The sequence below is a fragment of the Triturus cristatus genome, chromosome 2_2, assembly GCF_964204655.1.
Source record: "Triturus cristatus chromosome 2_2, aTriCri1.1, whole genome shotgun sequence".
NCBI lineage: Eukaryota > Metazoa > Chordata > Amphibia > Caudata > Salamandridae > Triturus > Triturus cristatus.
Genome location: NC_140582.1, coordinates 720,490,262 through 720,502,411, shown reverse-complemented (window position 1 = coordinate 720,502,411; position 12,150 = coordinate 720,490,262). Strand labels below are relative to the sequence as shown.

Genomic DNA, 12,150 nt, shown 5'->3' with positions numbered 1-12,150 from the left:
GGAGTGAGGTGGATTGGATACCAATGGGGTGGAATGGGTTGGAGTGGGTGGAATGGATTATATTTTGGTGTCTTGCATTGATTGAGGTGAGGTGGACTGAATTGGATTGGGGTCAATTAGATTTAACTGGAGTTGGGTGGAATGGATTTGCATGTGGTGGATTGGATTGGAGTGAATTGGAGTATGGTAAATTGGACTGGAGTGGGGTGGATTGTAGTGGGGTGGATTGGATTGGAGCGGGGTTGGTTGGATTAAAGCTGTGGGTTGGATTGGAATGGAGAGGGCGGGTTAGGGAGTGGGGTGAATCAGTGGAGTGGATTCGATTGGACTGCGGTAGAGTGGGGTGGATTGGATTGGGTGGGGTGGGGTGGGGTGGATTGGAGTGTAGTGAGCGGGGTGGATTTGATTTATGTGAGGTGGATTGCATTGGAGTAGTCTCTCTTGCTGTTGTTCTGAACTGTCCCTGTTTGCATCTGGGGCTTTGCCGACCTCGCCATCTCGCCGCTGCTGCATCGTCCTGCCCCCCCCCTCCCGCCGCCGCGTTTTAGACCTTCGTGGCCGCAGCGTGGAGGGAGGGAGAGCGAGGACTACATCTCCCAGGATCCCCGGGCCCACATCGGACGCAGTCTCACCTGTCCAGCGCCCGGAGGCGCTTTAAAAACAACTACACACCCCGCGTCGCGGGCCACGCCGGGCTGAGCCCGGGCAGAGGGCGGGCCGTCTGTGGCCGTCCGGGGCTGGCCAGGGCTGGGCAATCCCTCTGTAAGTGAGTGCTTGAGGTAAGCCGGCGGTGGAACCGTCGTATGAACAGTGTCGTTTGTGTTGCTTATCAACTCTTCACACTCACTAAGAACCCATTAGTACTGTGTCATATGGCTGGGAAGGGGAAGCGCGCTATGACTCTTACATCAGTGTCTGGCACCATGGATCAATTTATCACCAGAGCAGTCTCGGTCTTAGAGCACGAAATCGCTATCACCGAGAGGCGCCTTTCTACAGATCCTATGCATGGAAGACGCTCCTCATTAGGCCTATTGGCTCATTCTAAATCTCCAATTAAATCAAGGGAGCGGATTCGGGGGGACGTACCCTCGCTTACTGAGACTGAAATACCTTTTAACGTGTCAACATCTCCAGATAGACTGCTCGAAGTCTCCGCTACGATTGATGGTGCAACTACAGTGACAGTAACGGCCCCATCTAACTCTAAAGCTATTCCCCCTCAGACAAGGGCTGCGACCAAACTTTCTAGACCTGCCAACTCGAAAAGGAAAAGGGGTGGGATTACGGACGGTATCAGGCAGGCGAAAATGTTAAAAACCTCTAAAAATATTGCATTACCCGACACTCCATGCACCCAGGATTGTACAAATGAGGAGGATGCCAGCACAAGTACCCCCCTTTCGTCAATTGGTTGCGACATGATTTCCCAGCTAGAACAGGCTGTTCGTTCCCTAATTTTACCACTTCTAGAAAGGGTTAAGATAGTTACTGAAAAAGTTGATCAGCTGGAACAAACCATTTTGGACAACTTTTGCTCATTAAAGAATGTTGTCAAAATGTCCACTAGAGACATTGTCAAAACCAATTGCCCCCATATTGCAAACTCTTCGACTTTTGTACCGCCCCAAATTGAAAAACATCCCTCATCATCTAACATGGGTTCAGGCACTGGTCCACCTAATTCTGTGACTAACACCCATCAGTTGTCGGGGCGGACGGGAGGGGCAAGTAAGGAACCTATGGGTAATACTACAAAGGATAATGCGGAAGGGAGAGAAGCTGCTAATCTTGTTATCCCCGCCAATACATTAAGTTTACCCTTAGTTCAAATTCATTTACCCCCCGAATCCCTCCCTTACATTGTAGTTTTAACTGGTGTTCCAGAATTAACTGGTAGCAAAACTGAATCCTTCCAGGAATTAAAAAATAAAGTAAGTCACTGGCTAAATACAAACAGGCCAATTCCTAATAATTTGAATGGGAGAATTTTATTTGTAAGGAGAGTAAAATGGGTAGGCTCAACTCCTAAAAACACTCTAGGAGATTGTATCATTGTCAACTTCGAAGATACACGAATCCCGAGGTTTATCACTGATCACACACCATATAGGCCTAGATCAGGGATAGAGGTGCATAATCTACATCATTTCTACAACTTAGGTTCTCAGTATTGACAACCGGACTGCAAGCCAAATTTTACACCTCCTAAAGTTCTGAGGGCAATTGAAAGTGATTTCACTTGTGGTTGTGACGTTGTCACCCCGGTTCCAATAGGGGTGTCTGCCTCACTCAGGGTTTCCTTGCTAAGCCACCGCAGGATGAGTGTAAAGTCAAGTGAGCTAAGTCAGGCCGTCGCACACCAGGACACACTGTTTGGCAATAGACTAGGTACTTTGCTATCTTGGAATCTAGCTGGCATTAAGAATAAACTAGATTCTCCTGAATGGGTGGGCTTTGTTAACAAATATGATGTTTGCCTTTTACAGGAAACAAGGGCCTGTGAGGCTCAGTTTTTGCTGGGTTATTTGAACTTTTATGTCCCAGCGACCCAGGGCCCAAAAGGCCGCCCCATGGGTGGATTAACCATCTGGGCCCGACAGGATTTATTTTTTAGAGCTGTCATGATCGACACGGGTTCCCCGGACATCCAATTAGTGAGATTAACTTTTGGTCTAACGCACACATTAGACATTTACAATTTATATATCCGTGGGACAAAAGGGAAAAGGTCACGGGTATTGGATATTTTGACCAGTCTTATTGAAACGAACTCGAGCAACAAGGATTTGATTGTAGCGGGTGACCTTAATGTTACATTTGCACCCCTTTTAGATCCGGACTCTGATTGGGGCCTAGACCCCGAAGAGGACCGGCAGTGGGGAATACCCGCCCTACCGCTTACTCCAATTAAAAGGTGGTCTACGGTAGCAGTTCAGGTAAATGCACTATGTTATGAGAAAGGCCTAAGGGCCTTGAATGGAAGGACCCTAGGGGACAAGAAGGGTGCATTTACCTTTGACAATGGCCGCTCAGCCAGTAGAATTGATTATGTTCTTTGTTGCATGAGGTTGTGGCAGCACGTTATAGACATGGTGGTCGAACCAAGAGTCGAGAGTGATCATAACCCCATTTATGTTACTCATTCTTGGTGGGGGGACCGTAGCATGGCGATAGACAAACCAAAATTGGTTTACCCCGACTGTGTCCCTACCAATGACATGCGAAGACTCAAGTGGTCCCAGGTCAAGATTAATGCCAAGGTTATCGCTAGCATAGATGACGAGCTTGCCCAAACTATTGGGAAACTGGAGGACGCTCTGGTGACTAAAGAAGGCAGCAATCAAGTCACTAAACTACATGAGTCCTTCTTTGAGGAACTACGCGGTTTTTTCTATAAGCCAATAAGCAAGGGCAACAAGCCACTCTTCAAGCGACTAAGATGGTACGATGAGGAGTGCCGACGAGCCAGAGGCAATCTGACGCATGCCCTTTCTAGTGGGAGCAAGACAAGTATTCAATTAGCTAGATACCATTACAAGAAGTGCCTTGCCCAAGCCAAAAAAAGATGGGACGAATCGTATTGGCTAGATTTGAAGGAGGCATGTTATGCTAGGGACTCCAGATTGTTCTGGAACGTGATTAAGTGGAATAGAGGCGGCACGCCTGACAGTCCATCTAATTATGTCACACAAGAAGACTGGATAGGGTACTTTAAACCACAATATGCATGTAATCCCCTATACAAATGCCCGGGGCAGACACTGTATGTTTTTTATTCGCATGGTCCCTTTAGCCCCAAGGACGTTTTAGTAGCCTTGGCTTGTTTAGCTGCTGGGCGGGCACCGGGCCCGGATGGAGTCCCATCTGATCTCTTCCTTAACAACAAGCCCTGTTGGAGTAAGTATATCACATTAGTGGCTAATGCTGTGGCCGAAGGCGCTCCAGTGCCCAAATCATGGGGGGGTGCAATTATAATCCCTATTTTTAAAAAGGGAGATAAAACCCTCCCAGGAAACTATAGACCTATTAGTCTAATAGACACAATCCAAAAGGTCATCGGGAGGATGGTCCTGAATGAGCTATTGGATTGGACTGAAGACAATAGGATACTCTCCTGTTTTCAAGCTGGTTTCCGTAAATTTACCAGCACGGTGGACCAGGTGTTCCGCTTTGTACAACTGCACTGGAAGGTAGTAACGCTAGGTAAAGGCAGTCTCTACGTCGCTTTTGTGGACCTAAGAGCTGCCTTCGACCTTGTCCCGCGAGAGCAGCTGTGGAGGGTTCTTGAAAAGCTCGGGCTTTCCTCTGAACTTTTGACTTTAATTAGGCGATTACACAAGCCTAATTTTGCAAGAATTCAGTGGGGAGCTTCGGGGGATATTACCCCCGAGTTCCCGGTTGAGCGAGGAGTGCGCCAAGGCTGTGCCATGGCACCCACGCTCTTCTCCCTGTACATCAATGGAATAGTAGATTATATGCAACGAGTCAACACCGATGCTCCCAAGTTGGCTGGAGTGATCACTCCAATATTGATGTTTGCTGACGATACTCTTATTGTATCCAAAACCCCGAGCGGTATGCAAAGGGCATTGTTCGTTTTTGATGAGTTTTGTAGGAATCATGGCCTAGAGGTGAACGTCACTAAGACAAAACTTATGGCCTTCAACCCGCACCTAAGCTATAGAGTAGGAAACTTTATTATGAATGGGCAAATACTCGAGGAAGTTAAAAAATGTTGTCTATTTGGGCATGCATGTGACACATGATAATAAGTGGAATAGACATTTGGAAATGTCTACACTGAAATTCAGGCAGATAACTGGAACTCTGATTAGTGAACATAAAAAAATCCTACACCAAGCCCATTAAACCAGTGCTTCAAGTATATGAGGCTAAGGCCTTAAGCTCAGTGTTGTATGGGGCCGAGCTATGGGGTTTCGACGCATTGTCATCTTTAGTAGTCGTTGAAAACAAGTTTTACCGTAACATAGCTGGTCTCCCGCAGAGCACGCCCTTGGTACCTCTACGCTACGATCTAGGTAGGAAGGCTATCAAGGATTTAGCCAAACTCCGCCCGGTCTTATACTGGAGGAGACTCTGGACCACCCCGGAGCTCCATTCATATGCAATGGGCCTTATGGACGTAATACAGGCCGATACGTTCCATAAGATTGGGTGGCTGAGGAACCTCCGGGAAATTTTGATAGACATGGGGTTGGAGGGGCTATGGAGTGACCCAGTGGCTGCCGTCTTCCCCCAGAAGAGATACTTGAAAAAGCTCTATTGGGAATGGGTAAACCACCGGGTCTGGAGTGACTCTGTCTCCCCCACGATGACTAGCCGATTCTTGGAGGCGAAGGTTTCACCAGTTTCCGAACCCTACTGGGATTTGATCACCCAACCCAGAGATAGGAAACTTTATTTCCAACTTAGAGCTGGCTCTCTTCCACTCAGGGCCCTTACTAACGGGTGGTTTGGAGTAAGTGTAGGAACTTGTCCCGTTTGTGGCCTTCATGAAGAAACAATTGCCCATTTCCTGTTTGTCTGCCCTGCATATGCTTACCCTAGACGAACATGGCTGTCCCCATTATGTAAAACCTTGGCCACAAGGAGTTCTGCCGTTGCCCTAAGACTTCTATGCACAAGTACCCTTCCAGTTCTCTCAATTGCCCTAGCTAAATACCTGGGTTGGGCTTGGTCCTTAAGGCTTAAGGCCCTTAGGGAAACTCTGGGAACACCCCCGTAGGGCCTCTTGGGATGTTGGTTGTAAATCCCCTTGTATGAATAGAAGTATTATTCTGAATTGTATTATATTTTCATCTTTAGTCTGTCGACATGTTTAATTCTTGTCTAAACTGCAACTTTTAGATATTTGATGGATGATTTTATGTATTTTAGAGGAAATTGACTTGTGATACTTTTGTGTTTTTACATGTTTGTGTCTTGTATGGATTTTTTTAAAATTCGAATAAAGACTATGATGATGATGATGCATTGGAGTAGAGTGGGGTAGATTGGGTGGGGTGGATTGGAAGGGGTGGGTGGATTTATGAAGTGAGGTGGATTGGAGTGTGGCGGGTGGACTGGAGTGGGGTGGATTGGATAAGGGTGGACTGGACTGGAGTGGGATGGATTGGAGTGGATTGTGGTGGGCTGGAGTGAATTTGATTGATGTGGGGTGGTGCAGTAGGGTGAATTGGATTGGATTTAGGTGGATTGGAATGGGGCAGAATGGATTGGAATGAGGCAGAATGAATTGGAATGGGGCAGAATGGATTGGATTGGAGTTGGGTGTGGAGGACTGGAGTAAAGTGGGGTGTATTGGAAGGTGTGGATTGGATTGGGGTCAATTGGAGTATAGTGAAATGGACTGGAGTAGCATTAATTGGGATGGAGTGGACTGGTGTGGGGTGGATTGGATTGGGTGGGGTGGGATGGATTGTGGTAGACTGGACATGTGTGTGGGGTGGATTGGAGTGGGAAGATAGGGGAGCAGGCTGGGACTGGATTGTGGTAGAGTGAAGAAGTGGGTGGATTGGTGTGGGTGGATTGGATTGCAGTGCTGATGGGTGGCTTGGAGTTGGGTGCTTTGGGTTGGAGTGAGGAGGATTGGATTGCAGAGGAATGGACTGGATTGGAGTGGTGTGGGTTGGATTGGAGAGGGTGGATTTGATTGTAGTGGGGTGGATTAGATTGAGGTGAATTGGAGTATGGTGGGTGGATTGGGGAGTGGAATTAGGTGGATTAGATTGGAGTGTAGTGAACTGGAATTGTGTGGAGTAGCCTGGATTGAGTGGGGTGTATTGTATTGGAGTGGGATGGATTGGGTTGGGGTGGAGTGGAGTGGGGTGGAGTGGAGTGGGGCAGATTGGACTGGAGAGGATCGGATAGGTTTGGGGTGGACTGGACTGGGATTGATTGGAGTGGACCGGATAGGATTGGAGTGGGTTGGATTTGGGTGTGGTGGGCTGATTTGGGAGTGGGTTGAAGTTGGTGTATAGGAGTGTGGTGAATTGGATTGGGGTGGATTGGTGTGTGGTGGATTGGGATCAATTGGACTGGATTGGAGTGGGGTGGATTAGGGTAGTTTGTATTGGAGTGGGCAGATTAGATTGGAGTGAGGTGTAGTGAATGGGATTGGTGAGGGGTGGGTTGGACTGGCATGGATTGCATTGAAGTGGATTAGTGCAGGGTGAGTTTGGGTGGTTTTGATTGTATTGGGGTGAATTGGAGTGGAGCGGATTGTATTTGGGTGGATTGCTATGGGCATACTGCGCGACTGTGTATTAAGGTATCATTCTGTAAATTACGCATAAGAAGGAAACAATGTTGCTTTGTAAAATGTAGAACTTTAGCCCATAAATCTGCAAAGTGAAAAAAGAAGACTTGGCAAAATGAAAGAAAGTTAACTATAGAAAAGAAAACTTTGCAAATGTATTTGCCCTGCTTGCCACATTTTTGCCAGTCGCACTGATCTTCAAAAAGAATTTGCCGACCAACCTAAAAAATGCCAATTCAGCTCCATTGCTTGCCAATAATGCTGGCATGTAGAACCGAGTCCACTTTTCCTGAACCCTGGGTTAAGTACAGTCCGGTTCCCATTATCTGTTTTATACATGGGTTCAAACTCTCCAGTCTGTTGCCTTCTGTTTGAAGGGCATTAGAAGTTAAAAAGAACAAAATAGTACCACAATCACGTTGGGAACAGCGGACAGGCACTAATCAAGTTGAATCAATCAGTGCTTTGTCCCTGTTCCACAGAAAGGAACGGAAATTATGCTTGGCTTGCAGCGACCAATTACTAGGCTGTTAAGGAGAATGTCACGCAAGCCAACAAATGCTAAGAAACAGCCAGGCTCCAAGCCCTTTTTTTGTCAAAAGTTTCTTTATTGGATTTTGCTTATATGAAATAACAGCAGGACATTCGATGTATATCCCATCACTATATAACATACAAGCCACTGTATTGAACAGTTTCTATATTGCAGGGGATCACTTCCTAAACGTTACAAATATGCGTTGATATTACTGTCAAGCTACTCAGGTCAATAAATAAACATTTCGAAGAAACCCCCACCCCCAAAATAACCCCTAGCCCCTGAAATAAAGAAAGGGAAAAACTGGAGTACATGGATGCCTCACAATTTGACATAGAAGTACGGCGGAAGACCAAGGGGTACAGTGGAAGAGTCGTGCTAGAAGGGGGAAGACACTATCTCAGTCTAAGGGGGACTCAGTCATCATTGCTAGAATTGGAAGTTATGACGCGCCCTGGTACGTGGGGAAAGCACACAATGGCAGTTCTCTGGAGAGAGCCTACCCCTTTCTCTACACAATAGCGCCTAGCAAGCGAGAAGGCTCGACTCTAAAAATGACAAAACAATGAAGTAATGCCATCAGATAATGTGCATGCATTACGCCACATAATTTGCCTTTTCTTGCCACATAATTTTGTCAACACTGCTGCATTATTTGGCACTCTCCTGCCGCATAATTCCAATGGCCCTGATTAGGTCTCATGGGAATTTTATATAATTATAGCTGTAACTTAACAAAAGGTCTCACACAAGCTTACTGCTGCAGCTTTTAGGATCAGGATACTTACAAATTAAACCAGCATTTTGAAAATAAGCAATTGCATTTTAAGATCCAAATGCCATATATGTCAGTCCGAAAAGACAGACCTAGGACTAGGATTGCCTGGTGAATTCCGTCGAGAGCAGAGGAGGCTGCAATTGATGTGGACAAGAGAAACAAGGAGTATCACCAGCATCTTTGCAGTGCTTAATTTGAGCCAGTGGTTGCAGGTGAGGACCACTGGCACTAATTTTTTGTGACAGGTGCTTATTTTTCCTGATCACACTTTTTCTCTTTCTTGCTTTGAGTGAAACGCACAAAGGGGGGGAAGAAGGAGGAAGAGAAAGAAGGAAAACTGTGACAAAGGGAGAACATATGGTTGGAAAAGTACTTGCAAGAATGGGGCACGAAGTGTTTGGTTTTGGGTTAAAGAAGCTTTAAATGTATTTACGACTATCCAGTCTAGGTTTTGGACACCCCTGTTATTTGTAGAGCTGGGTTTTAAGTAGAACCTTGAGCCCAGACACTTATTGTTTTTACAAATTAAGCACGGTCTAACGGGTCTGGTTAGCACTGCTCTGTGGCACTCTTATCGTGGCACCGTATGAACTTCGTCCCGCTCAGCAGGCAAATCACTCCGGTAGAGGGAGGGGGCAATCCAAACTTGTGGCAATCAGAAACCGACTACTGTCATTTTTAGGTCTCGCCTTGGCAGCGCATGCGCTGCATGCGCAGTCTCAGCGAGACCTAAAGTAATCTGTATGTTGGCTCAAACTCCATGGTTTACCTGTATCATTGCTGTTTTTATCTAGCTTTCAGTTTGCTCTTGATCCTATACTGACTTCCGTGTAGTCCCGAAGCAGCGGCGCCTAACTACAGTTCTCATCACCTCTGCTCGCACTTGTTTTAATTGCGTGCAGTGTGCAGCGTTGTTTATTTATTTTGGAGATCACCCCCTGCGTCTGTAAATGGAGACGCTCCTTTGTGGGATCAGCCTCTGTAACTACAGCGGCAGCATTGGATGATAGAATTGTGCCGGGCGGCCGCGCTTTATGTTTGACATAAATCACCTAATTTCCCTGGGGCATCCCCCACCACCTCCCGCAAGTCGCAGCTGCTCCGACAGAAGAATGCTTAACAAGATGATTTTAGAGGGACTGTGGAAGCATTTACAAATAATTTAAGAATTTCCTTTCTCGGCAATTAAAATGCTTACTGAATAAAAAACATTTTTGGCGCATTCGCTCATCGGGTAATATCGGCGCTGGGCCGCTGAATCGTTCACGTAATCAGAAGTGGCGAGGACGGGCACATAGGTGCCAGCGTCCCATAAAAGCACACTTTCGAGCCGTTTCAGGAAGACCCTTGCTAAACCCGAGCTAAACGCGGGGTCAGAGTCGTGGTGCGGGACTCGGGCTGCAGAGGAAAGACTCTCCCCTCTGTGAAATGAGCGCGGACAGCGTTGCTGGCTTCAGTGAGCGCGGCAGAGGTTGCTCTGCTCTGCAGCACAACAAGGGCCCTCTCTCAGGATTGCGGCATTTACAAGCGCTTTGGGGTCGTGGGCCGCGGACAGCGCTATACTGATGCCAAATTAAACTATAAAGCCCTGAGAAGAAAGCCTGCGCTGAACGGGAGTCAGGGTGTGCTGCGATGATACCTTCCCCCTGTCACAGGCCAGGCGCTACTGGTGACCCCCGTACTCAGTGCGCTGCTCCCCCCTACTTCTCAACGACCCTCACAGCCCGCAGACCTGAAGGTATATTTTCTATGCAGCACATTCATCGGGTAATATCGGTGCTGGGCCACTGAACTGTTCTAGAACCGGCCCTGGCCCAGAGCCCCTCCGCTTCTGCAGTGCGCTCTCCAAAACATTATCACTTTAGTTTTGCAGTGCCTTGTGCTTGCTTGAGCCCGACATAAAGGGAGCTTAGAACGATTCTTATTAACCCACACAAATGCATTGTTGAGAAGGAGTGAATGGATTGATCCAGTAATCTCCTCTGTTCAACACTTTTCCATGCAGCGCAAATGTTTATCATGACTGCCAAGTTGTTAATGTGTTTTCTCTGCTGTATTTATTTTAATTAAGCATTATATTGAGGTTTACTTAACGCAAATGTTGGTTTGAGGTAAAAAAAAGTGGAGATGTGACGTAACAACCCGAGCTACCGAAGCGTCGGCTCAACATCCTGTGATTCTGGGCAAATCACTTAAAGCGTACGGGGAAAGCCTCGGTGCTACAGTATCGGGGAGCTGATGCAGTGAGTGCAGTACCACCGGTCACTGGTACAGCCCAAGAGCCTGTAGTACGTACTGGGTGGGTCAATCTATGCTACAGAGCCGAAATATGAATTCAGTAACAACTGCCCACTGCTACCCTATGACTCAAGGGATCCGCGAGGGCAGCTAATCAGTGCTGCAGTCAGAGCCAAGCAGTGAATGCAGTAACATCTGATCACTGCTGCAGTGCGAGAGATCGACGTACAAGGGCAGCCTGCCACTGCTAGTATCAGAGTCGAGGTATGAATGCAGTAACTTCTGGCCCCTGCTGCAGCATGAGGGAGGCTCGATAGGAATATAGACACAACATCACTGCTTTTTGGTGAGCGCTGCTCGGTTAGGTGAACAGTGACTCTTCCATCCCGCCCCTCCCCTCACTTCACTTTGATTGCTGCTGTTGTAGTGTGAGCAATGCAGGTACATGTTCAGTGGCACCTTGTCTCTGGTGTAGTGTTGTGGGGGCAAGGTATGGTTCAGTCACCGCTTGTCACTGGTACACTGTGAGGGCCTAGGCAGTTTCAAGTAAAACGCACATGGGCGCCACACTGCTCTGTCAGTTTTGTAGTCCGCGAGTGCAGTGACACCCCCTCTGCTGCCATATGAGGAAGCCCCCTGTACAGTGATGAGCATTCACTGCAGCAGTGAGGGAGACAAGGGATGGGTGCAGTACAGTGCGGGTACCAGTGCGCAGTGCAGTAGCCTCACTGCAGCAGAAAGGGAGGCGCAGTGCAGTGAGGGACACTGTGTGCAATGCATTCATCTCCACTACAACAGTGAGGGAGGCGAGGGATGGTGCTGTACAGTGTAAGCTACTTAGTTCTTCATTGCCATCTGTTTGGTAGTTAGAGAAAATTTACGTGGATACCTTACCTCAGGGGTGTCGTGTGTACGACAGAAAGCCACACCTGCAAAACTTTCTGGTTACCCACTGAATATTTAAACTAGTTTTATTTAGATTAAATGTATATACCTTTGTCGTGTCTAAATCTTGAAAACCTGTTACAGGGAAGTCTTCCATGTACTACGTTAGCAACCCCTGCCTAATTGGGTTGATACTATACAGAATGATTGAATAGCCACCAAATAGCCTGCTCTGAATGGGTACACAATGGATTAAGGGCTCCAAAAAGAGTCTTAACTAGCTTACCCTGCAATAGGTCTCGCATTTATGCAAGTTTGAGCTATTGGTATTGCAAATAACAACGCCTTTTATTTTGTTTTTTGTTTTTAAAACATAAATAAAAGGCATTATCATTGACAATGCCAATAGCTTAAACTCACGTTAATGCG

The 12,150-nt window shown here is 47.0% G+C and overlaps 1 protein-coding gene across 2 annotated transcripts in view; it reads right to left on the bottom strand.

The window, feature by feature from the left end:
* CYP4V2 (cytochrome P450 family 4 subfamily V member 2) overlaps positions 1–12,150 on the bottom strand; it is a 344,463-nt gene that overhangs the window by 274,431 nt on the left and 57,882 nt on the right. The gene's annotated exons all lie outside the window — the stretch shown is intronic.